The following is a 14,380-nucleotide window of genomic DNA, read 5'->3' as shown; positions in this document are numbered from 1 at the left end:
AAATCGTTTAGTTTTGTTTTATAAGTGTCAAATGATCGTCTCTATATAATGATATAAAATAAATTTTAATTAGATATATAATAAAAAATATATGGCTTATTTTCGTAAAAAAAATCTTATTTTCGCATTTTAGGCCTACCCCATAATTTACATGATATGCATGTGTTAAGAGAGTAAGAGTAGTACTATATACAGCCTAGTTAAAAGTAAAAGCAGGACGATGATATTAGTACATAAACGAGTCTAGGCCAGATGTGAAGCACTGAAGGTTCACACTGTCCTTGATGTTATAAGGCAATGCGTTCCAGTATCTGATCGTGCGGGGGAAAAAGGAAATCATATGATAGTGTGTACTTGAAGATGGTATGATAAAGTTTAGATTTCTAGAGACTGTCAGGTGGTTATGATCTACAACGACGAGGTTGGGTGATATTTTGTACAACATTATTAGGGATGTTCTAATGTCTGCCATTTAAGTGTTTCAAGCATTGATGTTACGCTGCTTTGGTATGAGTAATCATTCATGAAATATCTGGCTGCAGCTCTTTGTACCTTTTCTATTTCATTTGCTAAGTTTTTCTGCCATGGATGCCATATGGTGTTACAGTATTCTAATTGTGGGCGGACGTATGTTTTGTAGGCAGTTTCTTTGATATTACGGTTGTTACATTGTAATTCATGCACATACAATGCATTTTTCAACACTATGAATACTATCATAAAATCACAAACGTAAAAGGAGAAAAGTAAATTTCGACGAAAAAGGAAAAAATCCGTGCCACTGTTCAAACTGTGATCTAAAAAATCTCCTTTTCGCATGTAGAAATGTTTGTTTTTCAAATTAACCGAATGTCTGTTGTTTTTTTTTATCCAAAGAAGTATATAATATTTATTTTTATAGCTCTTTGTTTCATCACAGTAGGAAATTCATATAAAAATTGCATTCATGAATCAAATGAAAAATATTAAATTCTTATATATTAGGAAATATTCTGACCATATTTAATATAGATATATGGACAAAAACTCATATGGAAATACTGGAAATGAGTTATAGATCTATTTATTTAATTACTGGACACAATGCATTTTTTCAACACAGTTTGTATACTTTAACAAAACCATATCGATAACAGAAAAAATATTGTAAACTGTATGCTGCTTTTCATGGAATTGCACTCTAGTATATCATTAAAGGTCCACATATACAACGTCGAATGAAGACATCTGATAATGCATCTTAAATTAAGTAACTGAATCTGGTACTTGTGACATGTGTAAATGTTGAGTTCTGCTCAACCCGGGGCTAGAAAAGTGGACAGTAGTATTCATTTCCACTGCAATCCACGAAAAGGCTCAATCAAACTGAACCTTCAACATTTCCATTTTTGTCGTGGAGTTTTGATTTTTTCTACCTGATATACGTTGCAAGAACTCATCCCGATCATATCTACACAACAGCCTAGTAGTTTGTTTGTTTCAAGTTTGCTTTAACGCCATTTTTCAACAGTATTTTAGTTATATAACGGCGGGCAGTTAACCTAACCAGTGTTCCTGGATTCTGTACCAGTACAAACCTGCTCTCCGCAAGTAACTGCCAACTTCCCCACATGAATCAGACACAATGTCTTTTATCATATCGTCACGGAGAACATATGCCCCGCCCGAGGATCGAACTCACGACCCCGCGATCCGTAGATCAGCGCTCTTCCTACTGAGCTAAGCTGGCGGGCTAATACCCTATTAAACTCTAAACATGAGATACAAGCATTTATTATATACCTTCAACTTTTTTTCTGAAATACAGCCTTTTTCTGAAATACAGCCGGTATTTCGCAAGGGATTACAAAGCACTGCACTCACATCCCATTGGATAGGAAAATAATCAACGGATGGAGTGCTTGCTTTAGTCGTGACGTCAAATATGATGTCTAAATGAAAAAATATTACTGATTCAAACGAGTTTTATGTTTTATTTGTTTAAAATTATACTCCAGAGTGGTTGATATAACACTGGAAATATGTAGTGGTATACGAAAAGAGAATCATTAATACCTTGATCTGCTATGACGCAATCGGCACTAGTGTATTTTGCCAGGCCGGACCACACTTGGCGCAGGCGCCTTGTGGTATCCATACTTGGCAAAATCCACCAAATATAGCATTGCCGATCAAGATACTGTTATAATAACCATATCGTATCCATAATTCCTTTTGTAAACTTCTTTCCGTCTTCATTTGTACTTTCAGAGCATGTATAGGTTTGACAATATATTTGGCACTTTACTTAAACAACATGTCTGTACCTGTTTAGATATAACCATGCACTATTTGAAACAAGTTTAGGGCTCCGTTATTGGTACGTGGCTATTCCCATTCATCCTTGTCCATGGTTTTGTTTTTTTACATGAAATTCTGAAGAAAAATGACATAATGTTTTACTGGAAATAAATACTGTTTATTGCAAAATCATCTTCACATTCTTACAAAAATGTATATGCTACATGTAGCAGGCGACAAGTATTTTTTTTAGATTTTACGCTGGTCGTAATAGTTTCTAACTGGTCACTTTTAGGTTTCAAAAATTCATATCAGTTGATGTGAATGTTCAGTATATGTATACAATTGTAATGTTTGTGATTTTTGAAAGAGACTGCATTCTTAGCATAGTATTTTGGTCCACATAAGAGTTACCGTTAATTGCGTTAAAACTCGAAAACAATCCATAAATGCATACTACCGTGTGTATCCGATCCACAGTTAGGTAATATTTCGATGCCTGGTGACCCCATGTTTTTTTTTGGTATCATTTGAAAGAGTTGTGTCTGCTGAATAAGAATTAGTAAATAAGATGACCATAAATAATACGCAAGGGTCATTTCAGTCATGTTTTTTGACTGCAAAACGACAAATCTTACACTGTAATAACTGGATTTATGTTGAATTATCATTGAAGACTATAAAGTAAAATAATAAAAATTCTGTAACATATTTTTGTCATTTAATTTACATTTTCTTTTTCAGTAAACAATACACGTTCAAATGATACCAAAATTATATGAGCTTACCAGGCATCAATATTTGATATATTTCAATAGCGCTGTTATATAAACCTGCTTACTTGTGGATCGGATACCTTAAATACTAATCAATGAACTTTGCAGAAATTTAATTATCATCTGTACATTAAAAATGCATGGCGTTTCCTTTGATTATTATATATTTGCAAACGCGAAGTGACTTAATAGAAATATTACACGACCCGTGTAAACAACACATTTCTACTTATTCCAACGTCTTACCACTTATCACTGAATGTCACAAATGAGGCACAAACAGGTGTTCCTTGATGTACCCTCTTTGAATATAATGAAGATATCCCTTCCATTACAAATTTGACTAATTTAATCAGTCAGTTTTTATTATAGTATACAAGTCACTTTCAAATCATTCAAATTAAATGGTGATAAAATAAATGCCCAAAAATACTAAACATTGAAATCCATAAAGAAGTTGCTATAAGAACAGTATACGTTGAAATAAAGAAAATTTCTGTTGTCATGTTTGCGCTGCGATAATATCACTATTTACACCATCTTTTTAAGTACTAATACTCGACCCAGTGCAGTGACTCCACCCTTTAAACTATCATATATACTGAACTAACATTTATGTATATGAACAAAAAAGCAAAATCAATAAATAAATATTCGTTCGATATTCTTACATTTAGGACAAAATATCTACTGGAAAAGGTTTGTGAACTCAAGAAAATGAAAATTTAGTACATGGACGTGACGGGCACGATACCGGTAATGTCGAGAGAAATACAATTGTTTGAAAAAAAAAAACTAAAATAAGCAGTCATAAAACATTTCGGCAAATCGCCTTTGTGTTGTTATTAATATGATATAAATAGATTGTCCTTTACTCGCAATTATGTCAGCCGAATTTAGACAATTAGATTTTAACATAATACAATAATCATAACCTGCAGTTAATGCTGTTCTGAGTCATGATAAAATTCTACAAGTGTTCCGACATGTTACACTATTTGAAATATCTTCTAATAAATTAATTTTGGGTATAACTCCGATATGATCTTAATAAAGAGAGAACAACTCTCTCATTTAGAATTATTATGAGTATTTTATCTCTTGCCCAGTCTTAGAATGGGACTTCTGATACTGCGTATAATTAGTGAAATCGCAACTTTTAAAATGTTATATATATATGGAATTTGTCAGTTTTACTTGTCTGCAGGATTTGATATACATGTAGTCATCATCTGAAAAAGAAAAAAACATAAATACTTCGAAAACTGAATCAGTAAATTATCGTCCGTCAAAAACATACAACTAAAAGGTCAGTTTTGAAAGATTTAGTTACAACCCTTATATTGAAGCAGAATCAAAAATTCAACAGTGAAGCATTGGATTATGAAAATAAAGATCGTAAAGTCGAGTTTCATCTTCTTCATCCTTTAAACATCAAAAACCCAGAAATGTGGACAATTTTTGAGAAAATCTGTTGAAGATTTCTTTTTCATTAATCAGTTATTTTTGCGTTTAATTTCGTCAGATTAATCCTTGTTGCTACCCATTTCAACATTTAAAAAAATTGCAAATACTGGCAAAATAGTTTTTTGGAAACAACATTATACATACCAATTTCGTTATGTGAACTACGTTACATAGTGAGTGGATACATTCATTATATCTGTATGACAACTAGAATAACATTAAAAACACGATTCTTTTTTCTAACATTTTACTGAAACAATAAAAAAAAACTGTTTAACAGAACATATTTACCACAGACATACACTTTTGTCAGATTTTTGCATTTTAAAAATGTCTGTTAAAAAATCTCTGTTTTCCACCATTTTCTAAATATCTTATTTTGAAGTTTAACTGTGGATGGCAAAACAATGTTTCAATACAGGACAATACATTTACTTACAGGTATTATGACTTTACTTTATGAATAATTCAAGATTGGAAGTTAGAAGAAGCAAAATGTGCAATACACATTGGGACAAAAACAAATGGTCTTTGGTAACGTATTTCACCATTCTATAGTTTGCAGACTATAAATGTGACGTTGCCGTTAATTTACGTTACATAAATTTTCATAACTAGGGCCAAATACTTTCTTGACAATTTTATATTGCAATACAGTAATTTTATACATCTTATATTTTCACAAAATTCTTATTTTACAGTATTTTAAGAAAAGTGGATTATGCAATTTATGAATTCACTTAATTGGACTAGCTGTGATGTAAAGAATCCTGCCATATTTATTCAGAATAGACATATAGTCACCACATTTAACGAATATTGACTTAGGGATCACAATAAAAACAGGAATGTATGGGAGCATAGCTAAGGCTGGCTATATAACTAGTAAGAAGTGTAACCAACGTTTATATATAAGGATTTCAGTTGAGAGTGTTTTGATCAACTGTGCGCAAAGTGCTGCTTTACGCTTTATATTACAAACAAAAGTAGTCACAGTTAACATTAAGAAATTTGAACTAGATGTAACTCAATTAAAAGAACAAGGAACGAAAAGGACTTCGCTTATGCCGACTAGTACATGTATTTGGTAACGTAGTTCACAAAAATGCTTATTTGTAAGAACTATGATAGAAATACAAGTTAAACATATGACATAATGTTTAAGTCTATGAAACAACAATGCAACGCCATTTTCTGAAATGATAAAAACAATTCTGATCACAAATGAATTTATGTGAACTACGTTACCATTTTGTGAACTACGTTACTATCACCAGCATGCTCTCCATGTATGATATCTACGTTTGTATTAAATGTAGCAGTAACACACCACAAAGTCATCATATTACCACCAGAAAATGTAGAAAATTGATATATACCATTTGGTTAACTTACTCGATCTGTTACTAAACGACGACTGGTTAAAATCTGTTTGTTTGTGTTACTTTAATTTGATGAAATCACACATGGGATTCACCATCCTTGTTTACATAGAACATCGTGAAATGTAGTCAGTGCCCATGTGTATTGCTCCCCAAGAAATTAATCCTAGGATTAAATATTAGACATTTTGCTAATTTGATAGTAACGTAGTTCACGGTAACTTGGTTTACAAAAATAGGTTAAGTCTGTCTTACTCAATAAACATGATGCACGGAATTTTTTTTTGCTTTGATAAAATACTGTTTACTAATATGCATGTAGTGAGAAATAGGCATACCTTTGTTTTTATTGCATATAGCAGTAATGTATGGTAACGTAGTTCACAAAATAATGTAAAATTAACGGGGTATCGATTTTAAGGGGATTTTTTGAAAATTTATCAAGACATATGAACGAAATAATTTCATACTGTACCTTTTCTATGTTTTGACTGTCTTCGAGACTGATCATAGTACATATCTATATATGCCTTGATTTTTAAATGTTCAGCTCAAATGGTAACGTTGTTCACAGAGATTTCTGTGACAAGACAATATCGCTAAAAATGTTTTTATGTTTCTTAACTGCTCAAATATTTTTGGTAAGTTGTTTTTGTACATGTCACCTATACAATGACATGCAAAAACTGCATACAAAAACATCTTTATGGCAGAGTTTGTAGACCAAAGTAAGCTACCCAGAGTTGTGACAGGGTATTTTTGCCAATTTCGGACCCTAATACGTACCATAATATTATAAAAGTACCATTGTCAGCGGCCAAACATTTTTTTAAAACTAGATAATGACCCTAGCCTTAAATCAAAGCAAACGTATATTATACCTTCTACTCTTAAATATGGAAGAATATGCTTGAAACGGCAGTTTTGCGTAATTGTCCACTTTTCCATTTTTTTAATGCTTAATTTACAAACCAACTGTCGGATTAAATTTCAATATATGATGTTTTACACATTATAACTGAAAGAGCCAAGAAAACCCCAACAATTAATGCGTCGTTTTGCACTATACTGAGAAGGTAGCGACCAAAGTTCACTAGGATGCGAACGCACTCATACGCAGACGTACACAAAATATACACACGTATTCAAGCGCTTTGGAGCGCATAAAACACTTGAAAAAGGATGTGAAAAACAGAGGGGTAAATGATTCTCCGCCCAAAGTTGCATGTAGATAAGTGTTTTATAGTCACTATTTGCTAGTGGTTGCGTGATATGTCTCGATAATTCAAAATGACTCAACTCTGCACACTTCATTTTGCATGTGACGTTGTTAAAGACATAAAGTATTCATAGTATAAAGATCTCTTATCTGACAACCTATTAGGTAAGCATATAGCATATGTTGTGTGTGCCGGATAATCAGCCACGGTGAAATGTGATGGGCTGATAAAGACACATGCAAGTTTGTTTGCTGTTGAACGCTTTTGAAAGTTTACAAATGAAATAAAAATTAAAATTCAAAGACAAGCCCCAGAAACGTACATGTTGTTCGGATATTTTCCCTAGTTATCTGCAAATTAAGAGTGATCACCTTCATTACGGCATGAATGTAACATTTTGACCCTGGAAAAAGTCGGATTTCTTGAGTGAGCGGCGAAATGGTTAGCATGTTGGACTGTAACACAAGTGCCCAGGATTTGATTCCAGATCGTGGCTGTGATATCACAATTACGTAGCGGCGCGCTTGAAAAGAAACCAACATAAAACAGTCAAATATTTAATGGATGTCGTCAAGGATGCACTTTAAAATCCTTGGTAACGTGTTAGATTCGAAATAATATACTAGTATCTCATTTAGTGATTTGCTCTTGAATAAAATCATTGTTTTGTCGCACATATGCGTATTATTATATCACTCGGACTGCGCGCCGCTACGTAATCGTGATATCAATTCAATATACGCTATATTCTAAAATGACCCGATTCATTTTCTAATTAAACAGAAAAGACTGAAAATTTTATGTTATTATACAACAATTCATTTTTCTGACGTCACAATTTTTACGTCAAAGCGTCAAACGCTGGAAAAGAAACCAACGGAAAACAGGCAAATATTTAATAGATATCGTCAAATCCTTGGTAATGTGTTAGATCGAAATAATATATTTCATTTAGTGATTTGGTCTTGAATAAAATAATTGTTTGTCGGGCAGATGCGTAATATTATGTCACTCGGGCTGCACATTAAATTTAGATGTAGAAATGCCACATCACAATTAAATCACATGTGTTATCACATGAAATACTGCTAGGTGTTTTAATGGTAGTACAGATAGTTATAGATCTACATTTATTAAGTTTGCAATATTCTAAACCTAAAACACAATGCAGCTTAAACACATAGTCTAGTCATGTTAACTTCTTGCCTACACTGATGTTTATAGATCTAACTAAGTGTTTTAAAATTGGATAAACGGGTTATAACTTTATTATTTTCATTTCTGAATTGTAAACATTCAAGACATATTTACTGTAGATATTTCTTTTGCATTTTTACTGGATAAAGTCGTCTTTATTAATATGTATCTCTAAAGGATTGATGATGTTGATAAAGCAAAAGAAGTTGATGACCTGGACACAACTTTATATGATACTGGCGCATCATTTGCTTAGCAATTGCAAAAATATCCGCGACTTTTTTTTATGTCAATGCAGTAGGTACACGGCGTGCAAATTGTGCAAGCGCATGAAAGATTGTTGTCACAATATGTTGTAGGATAAAAGTATTTGACCTTCGAATAATGATGAATTTACCAGCACACAGTTTCAGAGGGACATATAAACTGAGTCAAATATCCAATTTTATATTATTACTTTTACGCGTGAAAGCCGATTACTTCGTCCCCGGCCAGTACAAGTATGTTATAAATCAACTGATATCATATCAAATAGATTTTCCAATGGTCAAATTTGATAGATCGTGTTTATGATATAAATGGGTTTGTCTGGCTCAGTTTTTAAAATACGTAGTCTTTGTTATTTATCTTTGTTAATGAAACCAACTATTCTACATAAATGGTTTAAGCCGGTGCTAGAGGGCGTAAGAGGTGTTGCAAATTTTATTACCTCTAATGAACAGACTCAATCAAACCGAGTCTGCTATTATCCTGCTTGGTTGCATTCTATGCTTCCAAATGATCTTTTTACAGATTGAATTAACTTTCACAACTGCAATATTTAAGTGCCGTGTAACGGCCGTGAAAAAGTCTCCCCGTACTTGGATTCAGTGTTGTAATATTTTCTGGTCCTTTGCCATTCAATAGATGTGTAGTAGAGTTCCGCTTAAGCCGGTGCTAGAGGGCATGGGAGGTGTTGCATATTTCATTACCTCTCATGAACAGACTCAATCAAATCGAGTCTGTTATTATTCTGCTTGGTTGCACTCTATGCTTCCAAAGGATCTTATTAGAGATTTTATTAAGTCAGAGAAACCACTCGAAACTGCGGATTCGAGAACAATAATACACCCAACTCTCTGGCCTCGTGCGTTATTTTTCACGAATCCACTGTTACATGTGGTTCTTCCTACACTTAACCAATAATTAGTTGTCTTCACGTGTCTTTTCAAATTATATCATTCTCAGTTCTATTTCATCTCTAACCAAAAGTTTTCTTCTAAAAACATATATCTTTAAAATGATTTCTGCAGGAGTGCCAACACTTATGAATACTTTATAGCCCTTCTTTTGATTCACATGCGTAATGCAAAGATAAAGATCTTACCCTTGAAACGCTAACCTTTTTTCTCATTTGAAATCAACAAAACTAGAATTGATTTACACACGCAACATTAACCTATGACGTATTGCATTCCGTACTAAGACGAATTATACTCAACCTATGTCATTAGACTATTAAATGTAATGTTTTTATTTTGGACTTGGTACTTTACGCAGCAGTTGCAATACTTGATATACAACAAACAGCATACGTGAATATGTTCAGCATAGCTTTAAATGAACAAAAATCTTTGTTTGTTCGGTATTTATTCAAAATAGCGAAGAAGAGAGTTTCTGTGTCTAGATAGCGACTTTCTTCGGTGCTTTCATATATAATATGCATTGCATCTCAACATTTATGGGGGTGGGGGCATATAGCGTTGCTGCTGTCCTATACGTCTGATTTGCTTCAAACTTTCTATAGATGAACGAGCTAGATGTGCAGATGACCATAAAGGAAGGATTTTTTCTGTGGCTATTTTTACCGCAGGTATGGCCCTTTGATAGTTTTGCTATATAGAATATAGTGAAAAACATTGTGTGTCTCAAACACTATTGAAATGATATGCTTGAAAGTTTCACAGATGTAGGACCTTCATGTAAATATGACCATAAATTATGGACTTTTTCTGTGGCTATTTTTTCTAGAAATACATGTATATCCCTTTCTTAATTTCTTCAAATAGGGCATAGTGAAGAAATTGGGTGTGTTCAACTCCTCATACACATTTTGAAGGAATGGATTTAAAGTTTCTTAGATGCACAACCTTATTTGAGTACAATTTACTTCAAACTTTTAGTCAAGCACCCTTCATGTGAAGATATAGTCTTTACTAAAAACTTTGCTATTTAGAGGATGGCACAGTATGCCGGAGCATCCGTGATCAATACACAATTATAATTTAATTCTGTTTTAGATATTCAGAAGTTGTATCGTTGTGATATATTGCCCGCTTCGAGTGCTGAATGTCCTGTGTAAATAGTACTGGAAGCTTCCTAGCTTGGCGCTAAGCATTAAGAGGATAGTTGTAGGACTGGTCATCCCGGTGTCAGTATTATGTTAATGTGATTGGGTGGGGTATCGTGTCATTAGTCTATATTTGTTGGATTTAACGTCGCACTGGCACAATTATTGGTCATATGGCGACTTTCCAGCTTTGATGGCGGAGGAAGACCCACGGTCCATCCGTTCATTATTTCATCACTGGCGGGCACCTGGGTAGAACCACCGACCTTCCGTAAGACAGCTGGATGGCTTCCTCACATGAAGAATTCAACGCCCAGAGTGAGGCTCGAACCCACATTGGGGAAGGGCAAGTGATTTGAAGCCAGCGACCTTAACCACTCGGCCAAGGAGGGCCCCATAATGAGTCTAAGGGAGGCAGCACTATACAGTTGGGCATTGTGCTCACTGCTACATGTAGATACCGATGTTATACAATTGAAAAATTGTTAAAAAAGACGCTAAACCCCAAGTTCATAGACACACCCACCCACACACGCACACACGCACATAAAATATAGACACATACGGGTAGGGTTACATAACAATAAGTACACTTCACATTAATTTACTTGCGATATCTTCTGATATTTATGTTGCTTCAGTGTCCGCTGGCTACATTTTGATTTATTTTCACAACCGCCCGTTCTGATCCACAAAATATGAAGCCTTTCGTTCAGATGTATGTAGCTCAAAGTAGAAAAGGCGTTGTCAAGATTCTACTTACATTTTATCACTTTAGAATTTGAAATATTCTTCGAGAGAAGTTTCTACTTGCAGAATAATAAAAAAATGCATTTTATAAACACCAAGCAACAGCCAAAATTCATACTTAAACAACTTCAACATTATCGTATATCAGTTTCATGTATGACCTTGATATGACCAGATCCAGAATTCATAATCCACTATGATCAAAGAGGTGAACTAATTCATAATTTAATAGGTTGCTGGTTTTTATTATGCATATACCATGATTTTAAATACCAAGTTATAGCATTGTTTTACAGTTGCTATGTAGGAACAGAACAGATAGGAGGTAAGTGATTTGTTTGTTTGTTTTGAGTTTAACGCCGTTTTTCAACAATATTTCAGTTATGTAACGGCGGGCAGTTAACCTAACCAATTGTTACTCAGAACATGTTCAAATATTTCATGCACTACAGACATTATTTGCTGAACTATAAACATTTAAAAATATGATATTATACCTTTTAAAGCGAAACGTTGTTTTTTTTAAGAATAGTTTGTAACTATAGCTACGATACTTAGGGGAAAATGGCTGTTTTGTCGTTGTCATAATTTATGATTGTATGCGTTTAAAGTAGACTCTACTTAACTAACGGTGGTTGTTGGAAAGGCGAACGTTCAAAGATGCGTCGCGGCGCACGCCATCAGTATGTAACGCTGAAGTAAAACTACTGAATATATTTTCATGAAAGAGAAACACATCAGAACTATATGTATTGCTTTATTAAAATTGAATATTGATTAATATTGACATTTTAAGCTATGGTAACATGTTACAAAGAAAAAAAAATCAGATTAGTTGCAAAACTTATGAATTCTACAGACAAGAATTTTATCATATGAAAAATGTTTAAGTTTTTAAGTGTCGCAGTGACTTGCTACCATACTCAAATACGTCATAAGTAAGGCCTTTCTGTCAAGATGTGAGTAGTTTTGCATGTTAACATTCAACATACTTGTACAAACGTACCTGTTTTTCAAAGATCAACACACTATTGTAGAGAAAACGTAAAAATCAATTATAACACATAGTTCGATGAAATTTATTTAAGCTTCATTGAAACATTCGCTTTTGGGAATACTTAGTGAATATAAAGGACTAGACAGTGTGTTTGTGTGTAGCTACGCAGAATTGATAAATATGGACTTCCAGTGAAATTTACTATTGAACCATCTAGGGAAATACTTTTTAACACATTTTCGCGCATAGAAAACAAGCATATCAAATAGCTTTAATGAAGTTCTACCTACCTTGTACCACATGATTTATAATTTAAATGTTACAAAAGTGCTCTATTACGATCATATAGATGAATTATTTTTTCTACCTCCATTGTATCACCTGATGTGTTATTTCATGTGTTATTTCATGGTTACAAAAATGCTGTAGTACCGACATATAGATGAAACTTAGCTTTCTACCTGCCTTTTATCACGCGATTTGTTATTTCATGATTACAAAAATGGCCCGATTTGGTTTTTCCAGACTTGTATCACTATACAAGTTTTGTAGTGATTGGTCTAACACAGCATTTATTTCTTACGAGGCGCTAGCTCAATGTCAGTAACAGAACTAACACTGAGTATATTTTTTTCAGGCAAGTAAGCCTTCGTTATTTTAGACATTTATATGTGATCATGTATGTAATATAATTGGCATGAGGAATGTTTTTATTTATTTTGACCGATAATAGATTCTTCTTTTAAGGTCGGCAAGAAACCTCTAGCCTCCTTGTCATAATGACACACCAGACGTAGTCAGAGATTACTAGCTTATGTGTAGTTTAACCATTATTAAACATTAATTAGCTACTATTCATAACAAATGTTCATCAGTTTGCTACTTTTCATCGTAAGGTATAGAATAAACATTTTGTTCATTGTCCTTTAAGCATGGTTTACATTTAAACTTTTGCTGTTTCAAAAAGTACTGACTTGAAGACCATACTGAAAACTGTAAGCATGTAAAGTCGTTATTTGCATATAATTTCGAAAATTCCTTCACGATTATAGATCTATCGATCGTAACCAGCAAAATAAGGATCCCTTTAACATAAGGGTAAACTAGCGTATTAAAGAAAATAAACTGGCATATTTCTAGTACAATAGACCTGCGCATAGACTTGTTTACATGTTGTTTATGTTTCTTACACATACAGCGATCGCTAACAGAATGTAAAACATGCAACCACATTTGTCTTGATACTTGAGAGGAAATAACTTTAAAATCCAAACTACTACATCATCTTGTCAGCGGGTTTAATGTTAAGTAATCGCTTTTAAGTAGTTTTGAATAGATAGGTACCGACAACAATATATATTTACATTATTTTTCACCAACGTTTCGCCTCACAGTTTCACCAAAGTAAACATTATTATAACTGGATTCAAAACATCGCTTCGGGTGTAGGATTCTAGCATTTCACCGGATATAAGTTGGTCACGTGGTGAAGTTCTGCAAAGGGTTAGTAGATTGCCATGTCGTTCTAGGCTAAAAATAAGCGGTCGATAAAACAAATCAATTATACGGTTTGTTAGTGGCTCTTCACGGAGATATGTGGGGTCAGTATGACATATATGGGGACTCGGCTTACACCTACCCCCATCCCAATCCCCCTCCCCCCAATTTATCATACTGACCCCACATATTTCTATAGAGGGTCACTAATAAACCCGATAATTAATAATGTGAGGTGGCTTACGGAATACACATGGTTCTACCTACGTACATGCCAAAGAATGAAATAATGCTCAGAGGAGTACCAGTGGTCTTCCTCCACGACAAAAAGATGATAAAGTAGACATATGACCTATATTGTGTCGGTGAGGCTCTAAACAAGAAAATAATATAATAAATGGAGTTGACGTAATGTCGGCATGCAAAAATATTTAGCTGAGCGATGTTGCAAATGGCAAGAGTATAACGTTAGAACAAAACTGTAC

Source organism: Mercenaria mercenaria, chromosome 9, assembly GCF_021730395.1.
Source record: "Mercenaria mercenaria strain notata chromosome 9, MADL_Memer_1, whole genome shotgun sequence".
In the NCBI taxonomy this organism is placed as follows: domain Eukaryota; kingdom Metazoa; phylum Mollusca; class Bivalvia; order Venerida; family Veneridae; genus Mercenaria; species Mercenaria mercenaria.
This window is presented reverse-complemented; position numbering follows the sequence as displayed.